Genomic DNA, 10,758 nt, shown 5'->3' with positions numbered 1-10,758 from the left:
GTTCATTTCCACTTAGGTCCATGATGGAGAAAGGGAGATGATGTTGACCAAAAATAAAAATAAAACTAAATAGAATAATTGAAAAATTAAAAAGAAGTTTCAAAAATTAGAAAAATAAAATAAATAAAAGAAAATTTGAAAACTAAAATAATTAATTAATTAAAAAGATTTTGAAAAATTTTATAAAAAATTTTTGAAAAGAAAAAAAAGAAAAATATAAAAAGAAAATTGAAAGAGAAAGTGTTTTGGAAAAGATTTAAAAAGATAGATTTTTTTTAAAAAAATTAAAATATTGACTTGACTAACAAGAAACTACCAAATTTAAAATTTTTTTTTGACTAAATCAACCTAATGAATTCGAAAACTATGAGCAATTAAAGGAAGGGATTTTTTTATTTTTTGAATTTAATGAGGAAAGAGAAAAATAACAAAGTGACACCAAACTTAAAATTTTTAGATTAAAACAAAGATGAACACCAATAACACTTTGAATATCAAGATGAACACCAAGAACAAATTTTGAAAATTTTTACGAAAAATAAAAACACAAAGGACAACAAACTTAAAAATTTTTATACCCTGGACACTAATAATTCGAAAATGTATAAGATAAAAAGCAACAAAAGACACCAAACTTAGAACATGAAACTAAACTCAAAGAAAAAAAATAAAAAATTGATAAAGAAAAATAAGATTTTTGAAAAATTTTTGAGAAGAAAATAAAAGACTCAAATTTAGTGACTATAAACCTAAGAGAAAAAAATTTTCCTAATCTAAGCAACAAGATAAACCGTCAGTTGTCCATACTCGAACAATCCCCGGCAACGGTGCCAAAAACTTGGTACATGGAATTGTGATTCACACTTTTCACAACTCCGGTGCCACTAACCAGCAAGTGCACTGGGTCGTCAAAGTAATACCTTACGTGAGTAAGGGTCAATCCCACGGAGATTGTCGGCTTGAAGCAATCTATGGTTATCTTATAAACCTCAGTCAGGAGATTAATAATGAAAAGAGTTTCGTTTGTAACAAGTAAAAGAACATAAAATGAATAATACTTGTTATGCAATAATGGAGAACAGGTTGAGGTTTTGGAGATGCTCTGTCTTCTGAATCTCTGCTTTCCTACTGTTGTCTTCTTCATGCACGCAAGGCTCCTTCCATGGCAAGCTATATGTTGGTGGGTATTCACCGTTGTCAATGGCTACCATCCGTCCTCTCAGTGAAAATGGTCCAACTACGGGTTCTGTATGGCTAATCATTTGTCGGTTCTCACTCGTGCTGGAATAAGATCCATTGATCCTTTTGCACACTGTCACTGCGCCCAACATTTGTGAGTTTGAAGCTCGTCACAGTCACCCTTTCCCAAATCCTACTCAGAATACCACAGAAAAGGTTTAGACTTTCCGGATCTCAAGAGTGCTGCCAATTGATTCTAGCTTATACCACGAAGACTCTAGTTTCATGCATTTGAACACTCTGTTGTCAGGAAAGGTAATCAAACTCGTGAACCAGGAACCCAAGAGATACACACTCAATCTAAGGTAGAACGGAAGTGGTTATCAGGCACGCGTTCATAAGTTGAGAATGGTGATGAGTGTCACGGATCATCACATTCATCATGTTGAAGTGCGAATAAATATCTTAGAATAGAAACAAGCATGATTGAATAGAAAACAGAAATAATTGCATTAATCCATCGAGTCACAGCAGAGCTCCTGACCCCCAACCATGGGGTTTAGAGACTCATGCCGTAGAAGATACAAATTCAGATGTAAAATGTCATGAGGTACAAAATGAATCCCTAAAAGTAGTTTTTATACTAAAACTAGTAACCTAGGTTTACAGAGAATGGGTAAACTAAGATAGATAGTACAGAAATCCACTTTCAGGGCCCACTTGGTGTGTGTTTGGGCTGAGCATTGAAGCTTTCACGTGCATAGGCTATTCCTGGCGTTAAACACCAGCTTTGGTGCCAGTTTGGGCGTTTAAGTCCAACTTTTATGCCAGTTCTGGCATTTAATGCTAGAAAAGGGTAAAAAGCTGGCGTTTCAACACCAGTTTGCGCTATCAAATTCAGGAAAAGTATGGAGTATTATATATTGCTAGAAAGCCCAAGATGTATACTTTCCAACGCAATTGGGAGCGCGTTAACTGGACTTCTGTAACTCCAGAAAATCCATTCCAAATGCAGGGAGGTCAGAATCCAACAGCATCTGCAATCCTTTCTCAGCCTCTGAATCAGATTTTTGCTCAGGTCCCTCAATTTCAGCCAGAAAATACCTAAAATCACAGAAAAAATACACAAACTCATAGTAAAGTCCAGAAATGTGATTTTTGCATAAAAACTAATAAAAATATACTAAAAAGTGACTAAAGCATACCAAAAACTACATGAAAGTGCCACAAAAAAGCATATAAAATATCCGCTCATCACTCTTGCCAGAGACACAGAGTTGAATCCAAGAGAAGAATGTCAGGCCCTCATTATTACTAAGAAGTCCGAGCCTAAGGTGGTTGGTGCGCGAAATCAGAACTCGCAAAACTGAACCAGCAAGTGCACTGGGTCATCCAAGTAATACCTGACGGTGAGTCAGGATCGATCCCACGAAGATTGTTGGCTTGAATCAAGCAATGGAAACCTTGTAGATCTTAGTCAAGCAATTAGAAAAGATAGTTTGTTGAGAGAAACACACAAAACAAGAATAGGGATGAAATTACTTAATTTGAGTGAAACCAGTGATAAGAGAACGGTTGAGGCTTCGGAAATGCTTCATTCTTCTGGATCAACCTTTCCTACTGTCTTCTCTAACTGTGAATAATTTTTTCCATGGTAGGCTGTAAGTGATCAAAGCCGGTTTAATGGCTGCCAATCTTCCTCTCCCAGGCCAAACGCCAGGTTTAGTGTCCGCCCAATCTGAATTAGGGTGAAGCTCCTGCAGTTCATCCCTTTGATGATCCTACTCAAAATTCCACAGACAAGGTCAAATCTTCCGAATCAGAGAATGTTGTGCCTTTGGTTCTAGCCTCTACCACAAAGGCCCTAATCTCCCCATACCTCGGCTGAACTAGTTTTCAAGAAGTCCCCAACGAAGTTGTGGATTAGCCGTCTAAGAGATATATAATCAAGCTTGTAGTTCAGTGAACTCCGATCAAGGACTCACACTAAACCCATGTAGAATGAGTATGATTGTCACAGATCATCTCATTCATAAGGTTGAAGAACAAAGATACATCTTAGAATAAAGTCACACACGAATTGAATAGAACAGTAGTACTTTTATTAATCCATGAAAATCAGCAGAGCTCCTAACCTTAACCTTAGGAGGTTAGTGACTCATACTGTACATAATAGCGTTCAAAAATAATGGGGGAGGAAAAAGATCAAAAGTTCTTAAACAAGGGTGATCTCCTCTTATATATCTAATCTAATGACTAAGGATTACAGAAATAAGATAAACTAAGTTGATAGTTCAAAAATCCACTTCTAGGGCCCACTTGGTGAGTGTTTGGGCTGAGCTAAAGTGTTTCCCACATGCTAATGTTCCTTAGGGTCATTGAACACCAGCTAGGGACCCCCTTTTGGGCGTTGAACTCCAGTTGCTCCCCTGTGGGCGCTGGACGCCAGGAATGGAGCTGGTGGCTGGCGTTGAACGCCAGTTTTGGGCCTTTATTTTCGAAACAAAGTATCAAATATTATACATTTCTGGAAATCCCTAGATGTTAGCTTTCCATAGCCGTTGAGAGTGTGCTATTTGGACTTCTGTAGCTCCAGAAAAGCTCTTTTGAGTGCAAGGAGGTAAGATCCTAACAGCATCTGCAGTCCTTTCTTTGCTTCTGAATCAGACTTTTGCTCAAACTCCTCAATTTCAGCCAAAAAATACCTGAAATCACCATAAAACACACAAACACAAAGTAGAATTCAAAAATGTGAATTTTTCACTAAAACCTATGAAAACATAATAAAACTTAAACAAAACATACTAAAAACTATATGAAAACAATGCCAAAAAGCATATAAAATATCCGCTCATCAGTGGTACACACTGTTGAGGAACTAAATGAAGAAGAGGCTCAAGAAGATTCTGGAAGCACATTGTTGCACGCCCCTCTTATGGGAAGAAAGCCTGAAGTACCACACCCTCAGATGCCCCAAAAGGAGACCAGAGAAAGGACTGCAGATGCTGTTGGATTCTGACCTCTGTGCACTTAAAGGAGCCGTTTTGGAGCTACAAAAGTCCAAATGGTGTGCTCTCAATGGCATAGAAAAGCTAACATCCAGGGATTTCTAGCAATATATAATAGCCTATACTTTGCTCTGGAAATAAAGGTCCAAAACTGGCGTTCAACACCAGCACTTCACCCCCTTCCTAGCATTGGACGCCCAAAAGGAAGCAACTGGCATCCAACGCCCAAAAAGGAGTCCAAAGCTAGAGTTCAATGCCCAAGAAGGGTACTAGCTCGTGGAGTCACCCTTAGCTCAGCCCAAACACTCACGAAGTGGGCCCGGAAAGTGGATTTTCACACTACAAGACTAGTTTATCTTATTTTTGTAATCCTTAGTTATTAGATTAGTATATATAGGAGAAGATCACCCATGTTAAAGGGGATCTACCTTATCTTTACCCATTCGTACCTTTCATTACTTTTCTGTAAGCTATGAGTCACTAACCTCCAAGGTTAAAGTTAAGAGCTCTGCTGATTCTTATGGATTAATAATATTACTATTCTATTTCAATCTATGCTTGATTCCATTCTAAGATGTATCTTCATTCTTCGTCCTAATGAATTGGAAGTGTAACTTGACCGTCCTTCCTATTTCACATGGGTTATTGCGAGTCCTTGACGGGATAGTACTGAACCATAAGCCTGATTATACATCTCTTAGACGGCTAATCCACGACTTTATTGGGTACTTGGAGACATCAGTGCAGCCGAGGTACAGGGCAATTAGGGCCTTTGTGGTATAGGCTAGAACTAGGACGCAGCATTCTCTGATCCAGAAGATCCGACCTTGTCTATGGAGCTTTGAGTAGGACCACCAAGGGAATGGACTGCAGGAGCTTCATCCCCGTTCAGATTGGATGACCGCTGACTCGGCGTTTGATCTAAAGCAGAGGAGGTTAATGACCACTGACCTGGCGTTAGTCATTTACAGCCTACCATGGAATTAATCATCAGAAGTTGGAGCAGATGGTGAGAAAAGCTGATCCAAAATGAAGAAGCATCTCTGAAGCCTCAACCGTTCTCTCATCATTGATTTCACATCTATCTAGTAACGTTTTATTTATTTATCTGTTTATGCATTTTTCACAACAACTATCATCTTTTCGATTCACCTGACTAAGATCTACAAGGTAGTCATTGCTTTCTCAAACCAACAATCTCCGTGGAATCGACCCTCACTCACCTGAGGTATTACTTGGACGACCCGGTGCACTTACCGGTCTATCTGCGCGAATATTACAGAGTCAATTTCGTGCACCAGTAACCCGTCGAGGTGGGTTACGACTTGGAATGAGAACCGGAGGTTCTCAGTATAGTAACAGTGTCCAATAATGTAAGATATAAGACTCCGGGGCGCCAGAGGAAATCCTAGAGCTCCATATCGATCATGAGATTCAACTTAAGCATTACTAAAATTTAAAACCATAACTTTAAAACCATAATGAAATAAGGGAATCTAACTTAGTGAATTTCTAATCTAGTAATTCTCCGCTGTCCCACAGCCTTCGCCAGCCTAATCGCCATGCGATCCCATCGCCATTGCCTTCCGAGCCTCCTCAATCCTAGTTGAAAACACAAGTAAAGCACAAGTATATCATGTATATCAAGAAATTCAAGAAGCAAATAATCATGTTATACAATGAGGTAAGCAAATCAAGTCGGCAAAGCAAGCAAACAGATAAAATATGCACATGATGAATGCCTGTCCTATTTGGCTGTGATATCACATTGTCGGTTTAACTGCTAACCCGACACATCTTCATAGAGATGTCACCTTTTGGCCACGAATAAATGGGAACCCCCTGGGATATCGTGCCCGGCACACGGTCTAGGATATAGTGCCTAACACTTCTTGTGATCCGAAAGGATGCGAGTGGGATACTCTGTCATAGACCTCACATCTCAACATAAGCGGGATTAACCACCGTCCTTTCCAGGCGCATAACGTCTCAACAGTCTCAATATAAAATAATATAGCAGTGGTTTTCATAAATCATTTTTCAGTTCCTCAGAAATCCATCATTCCACTCCAAGTCCTAGACTCGTCTCAACCATCATCAATTCATAATTTCCACAACTCATTACCTTAATCTTTATCACAGTACTCCACCATCTCACTCAACAAATCCTTCCTCAGTACTCTAGAAACCTAAGGCTCTGTCTTCTAAATTCATGTAAAATTCACAGATTTAAGTCATTAATTCTCTACTATTAGTCCTTAGGCCAAGCTACAAGATATTACTCTTAAACTGCAACATAAGGAAGTTTAGAAAGTAGAAGAACCTTGAAAATGAAGGAATTCATTTTTTAGCAAAATAGGAGTCTCACGTACGCAAGCCCCTGCCTCGCGTACTGATGAGCGGATAATTTATACGCTTTTTGGCATTGTTTTTAGATAGTTTTTAGTAGGATCTAGCTACTTTTAGGGATGTTTTTATTAGTTTTTATGCAAAATTCACATTTCTTACTTTTACTATGAGTTTGTATATTTTTCTGTGATTTCAGGTATTATCTGACTGAAATTGAGGGACCTGAGCAAAAATCTGATTCAGGCTGAAAAAGGACTACTAATGCTGTTGGATTCTGACCTCTCTGCACTCGAAATAGATTTTCTGGAGCTATAGAACTCTAAATGGAGCGCTCTCAACTGCGTTGGAAAGCGGACATCCAGGGCTTTCCAACAATATATAATAATCCATACTTTATTCGAGTTCAAACGACGCAAACTGGTGTTCAACGCCAGTTCCATGCTGCATTCTAGAGTAAAACGCCAGAAACACGTCACAAACCAGAGTTAAACGCCAAACAGACGTTACAACTTGGCGTTTAACCCCAAGAGAAGCCTTTGCACGTGTAAAGCTCAAGCTCAGCCCAAGCACACACCAAAGTGGGTCCCGGAAGTAGATTTCTGTACTTAGACTTATTTCTGTAAACCCTAGTAGCTAGTTTAGTATAAATAGAACTTTTTACTATTATATTAGACGTCTTGGTTACTCCGGTTCCCTCTCTGGGGCCGAAGCCAATGAACACCATTATCACTTATGTATTTTCAATGGTGGAGTTTCTACACACCATAGATTAAGGTGTGGAGCTCTGCTGTACCTCGAGTATTAATGCAATTATTACTAGTTTCTATTCAATTCATGCTTATTCTTGTTCTAAGATATTCATTCGCACTTCATCCTGATGAACATGATGATCCGTGACACTCATCACCATTCTCAACCTATGAACGCGTGCCTGACAACCACCTCCATTCTATTTTCGGTTGAATGAGTATCTCTTGGATTCCTTAATTAGAGTCTTCGTGGTATAAGCTAGAATCCATTGGCAGCATTCTTGAGAATCCAAAAAGTCTAAACCTTGTCTGTGGTATTCCGAGTATGATTCAGGGATTGAATGACTGTGACGAGCTTCAAACTCACGAGTGTTGGCCGTAGTGACAGACGCAAAAGAATAACTGGATTCTATTCTGACATGATCGAGAACTGACAGATGATTAGTCGTGGTGTGACAAATCATTTGGACCATTTTCACTGAGAGGATGGGAAGTAACCATTGATAACAGTGACGCCCTACATACAGCTTGCCATGGAAAGGAGTAAGAATGATTGGATGAAAGCAGTAGGAAAGCAAATATTTAGAAGGAACACAATATCTTCATGCGCTTATCTGAAATTCCCATCAATGTATTACATAAGTATCTCTATCTTTATTTTATGCTTTATTTATCTTTATATTTTTGAAAACCATTATAACCATTTGAATCCGCCTAACTGAGATTTACAAGATGACCATAGCTTGCTTCATACCAACAATCTTCGTGGGATCGACCCTTACTCACGTAAGGTATTACTTGGACGACCCAGTGCACTTGCTGGTTAGTTGTGCGAAGTTGTGACAAAGTGTGATTCACGTTTGAGAGCTCCAAGTCCATTGGCGCCATTGTTGATGATCACAATTTACGCGCACCAAGTTTTTGGCGCCATTTCCGGGGATTGTTTGAGTTTGGACAACTGACGGTTCATCTTGTTGCTCAGATTAGGTAATTTTCTTTTCAAAAAGTTTTCAAAAATTTTTCAAACAATTTTTCTTTATTTTCGTTTTTCCAAAAAGTAATTTTCGAAAAACTCAAAAAATTAATAAAATAAAAAATAAAAAATATTTTGTGTTTCTTGTTTGAGTCTAGTGTCAATTTTTAAGTTTGGTGTCAATTGCATGTTTTAAAAGCTTTTGCATTTTTCGAAAATTCATGCATGTATGCTTCATGATCTTCAAGTTGTTCTTGGTAAGTCTTGTTGTTTGATCTTCATACTTTCTTGTTTTGTGTCTTTTGTTATTTTTCATATGCATTTTTGCATTCATAGTGTCTAAACATGAAAAACTTCTAAGTTTGGTGTCTTGCATGTTTTTCTTTTCTTGAAAATTTTTCAAAAATAAGTCTTGATGTTCATCTTGATCTTCAAAGTGTTCTTGGTGTTCATCTTGACATTCATAGTGTTCTTGTATGCATCAGTGGTTTTAATCCAAAATTTTCATATTTTGAGTCATTTTTGTGTTTTTCTCTCTTATCATTAAAAATTCAAAAAAAAATCAAAAAAATATATTTTCCTTGTTTTACTCATAAATTTCGAAATCTTTGGGTTGACTTAGTCAAAAAATTTTAAAATAAGTTGTTACTATTAGTCAAGTCAAGATTTCAATTTTAAAAATCTTATCTTTTCAAAATCTTTTTCAAAATCAAATATTTTCTTTTTTTTATATTTTCAAAAATATTTTTTTTAAAAATTGTTTTTCAAAATCTTTTTCTTATCTTTACTTCATAATTTTTGAAACTTTACTAACAATTAATGTGATTGATTCAAAAATTTCAAGTTTGTTACTTTCTTGTTAAGAAAGGTTCAATCTTTAAATTCTAGAATCATATCTTTTAGTTTCTTGTTAGTCAAGTAATTAATTTTAATTTTAAAAATCAAATCTTTTCCAAAATATCTTTTTTAATCATATCTTCTCAATCATATCTTTTTCAAACCATATCTTTTTTCGAAATTGATTTCAAAAATCTTTTCTAACTTCCTATCTTTTCAAAATTGAATTTCAAATCTTTTTCAACTAACTAATTGACTTTTTGTTTGTTTTACTATTTCTTATCTTTTTCAAAACCACCTAACTACTTTCCTCTCTCTAATTTTCAAAAATTACTCACTCTTTTTCAAAATTCTTTTAATTAACTAATTGTTTCAATTTTTAATTTTAATTTTATTTCTTCTCTTAATTTTCAAAAATCACTAACTATTTTTCAAAAATAATTTTCAAAATTCTCTCCCTCTCATCTCTTTCTATTTATTTATTCATTTACTAACACTTCTCTTCATCTAAAAATTTGAACCCTCTCTTCTCCTCTATGTTCGAATCTTTCTCACCCTTCTTCTATTCTTTTCTTCTTCTACTCACATAAAGGAATCTCTATACTGTGACATAGAGGATTCCTCTTTCTTTTCTATTCTCTTCTTTTTCATATGAGCAGGAGCAAGGACAAGGATATTCTTGTTGAAGCAGATCCTGAACCTGAAAGGACTCTGAAGAAGAAGCTAAGAGAAGCTAAAGCACAACAATCCAGAGAAAACCTTACAGAGAATCTCGAAAAAGAAAGAGATATGGCCGAACCCAATAACAATGGTGGAGGCACAAGGAGGATGCTTGGTGATTATACTACACCTACTTCCAATTTTTACGGAAGAAGACACTCAATCCCTACCATTGGAGCAAACAATTTTGAGCTGAAGCCTCAACTAATTGCTCTAATACAACAGAACTGCAAGTTCCATGGACTTCCATCTGAAGATCCCTATCAGTTTTTAACTGAGTTCTTACAGATCTATGATACTGCTAAGACTAATGGAGTAGATCCTGAAGTCTACAGGCTCATGCTTTTCCCCTTTGCTGTAAGAGACAGAGCTAGAACATGGTTGGACTCACAACCTAAAGATAGCCTGGACTCTTGGGATAAGTTGGTCACGGCCTTCTTGGCCAAGTTCTTTCCTCCTCAAAAGCTGAGCAAGCTTAGAGTGGATGTTTAAACCTTCAAGAAAAAAGATGGTGAATCCCTCTATGAAGCTTGGGAAAGATACAAGCAGTTGACCAAAAAGTGTCCTTCTGGCATGCTTTCAGAGTAGACCATTTTAGATATATTCTATGATGGTCTATCTGATCTTTCTAAGATGTCACTGGACCATTCTACAGGTGGATCTATTCACCTAAAGAAAACGCCTGCAGAAGCTCAAAAACTCATTGACATGGTTGCAAATAACCAATTCATGTACACCTCTGAGAGGAATCCAGTGAGTAATGGGACGCCTCAGAAAAGGGGAGTTCTTGAAATTGATGCTCTGAATGCCATATTGGCTCAGAATAAAATGTTGACTCAGCAAGTCAACATGATTTCTCAGAGTCTGAATGGATGGCAAAATGCACCCAATAGTACTAAAGAGGTATCTTCTGAAGAAGAAGCATATGATCCTGAGAACCCTG

The 10,758-nt window shown here is 37.1% G+C and overlaps 1 non-coding gene across 1 annotated transcript; it reads right to left on the bottom strand.

Annotated features, from left to right (window-relative positions):
• Positions 1 to 10,286: 10,286 nt before the first annotated feature.
• LOC127745057 (small nucleolar RNA R71) lies at positions 10,287 to 10,390 on the bottom strand. Its single transcript, XR_008006247.1, has one exon. It is a non-coding gene; the product is annotated as a small nucleolar RNA R71 (small nucleolar RNA).
• Between the last annotated feature and the right edge of the window lie 368 nt (positions 10,391 to 10,758).

The sequence above is a fragment of the Arachis duranensis genome, chromosome 2 (assembly GCF_000817695.3).
Source record: "Arachis duranensis cultivar V14167 chromosome 2, aradu.V14167.gnm2.J7QH, whole genome shotgun sequence".
NCBI classification, from domain to species: domain Eukaryota; kingdom Viridiplantae; phylum Streptophyta; class Magnoliopsida; order Fabales; family Fabaceae; genus Arachis; species Arachis duranensis.
The sequence above is the reverse complement of the archived record's forward strand: the minus strand, read 5'-3'. Positions and strand labels throughout refer to the sequence as shown.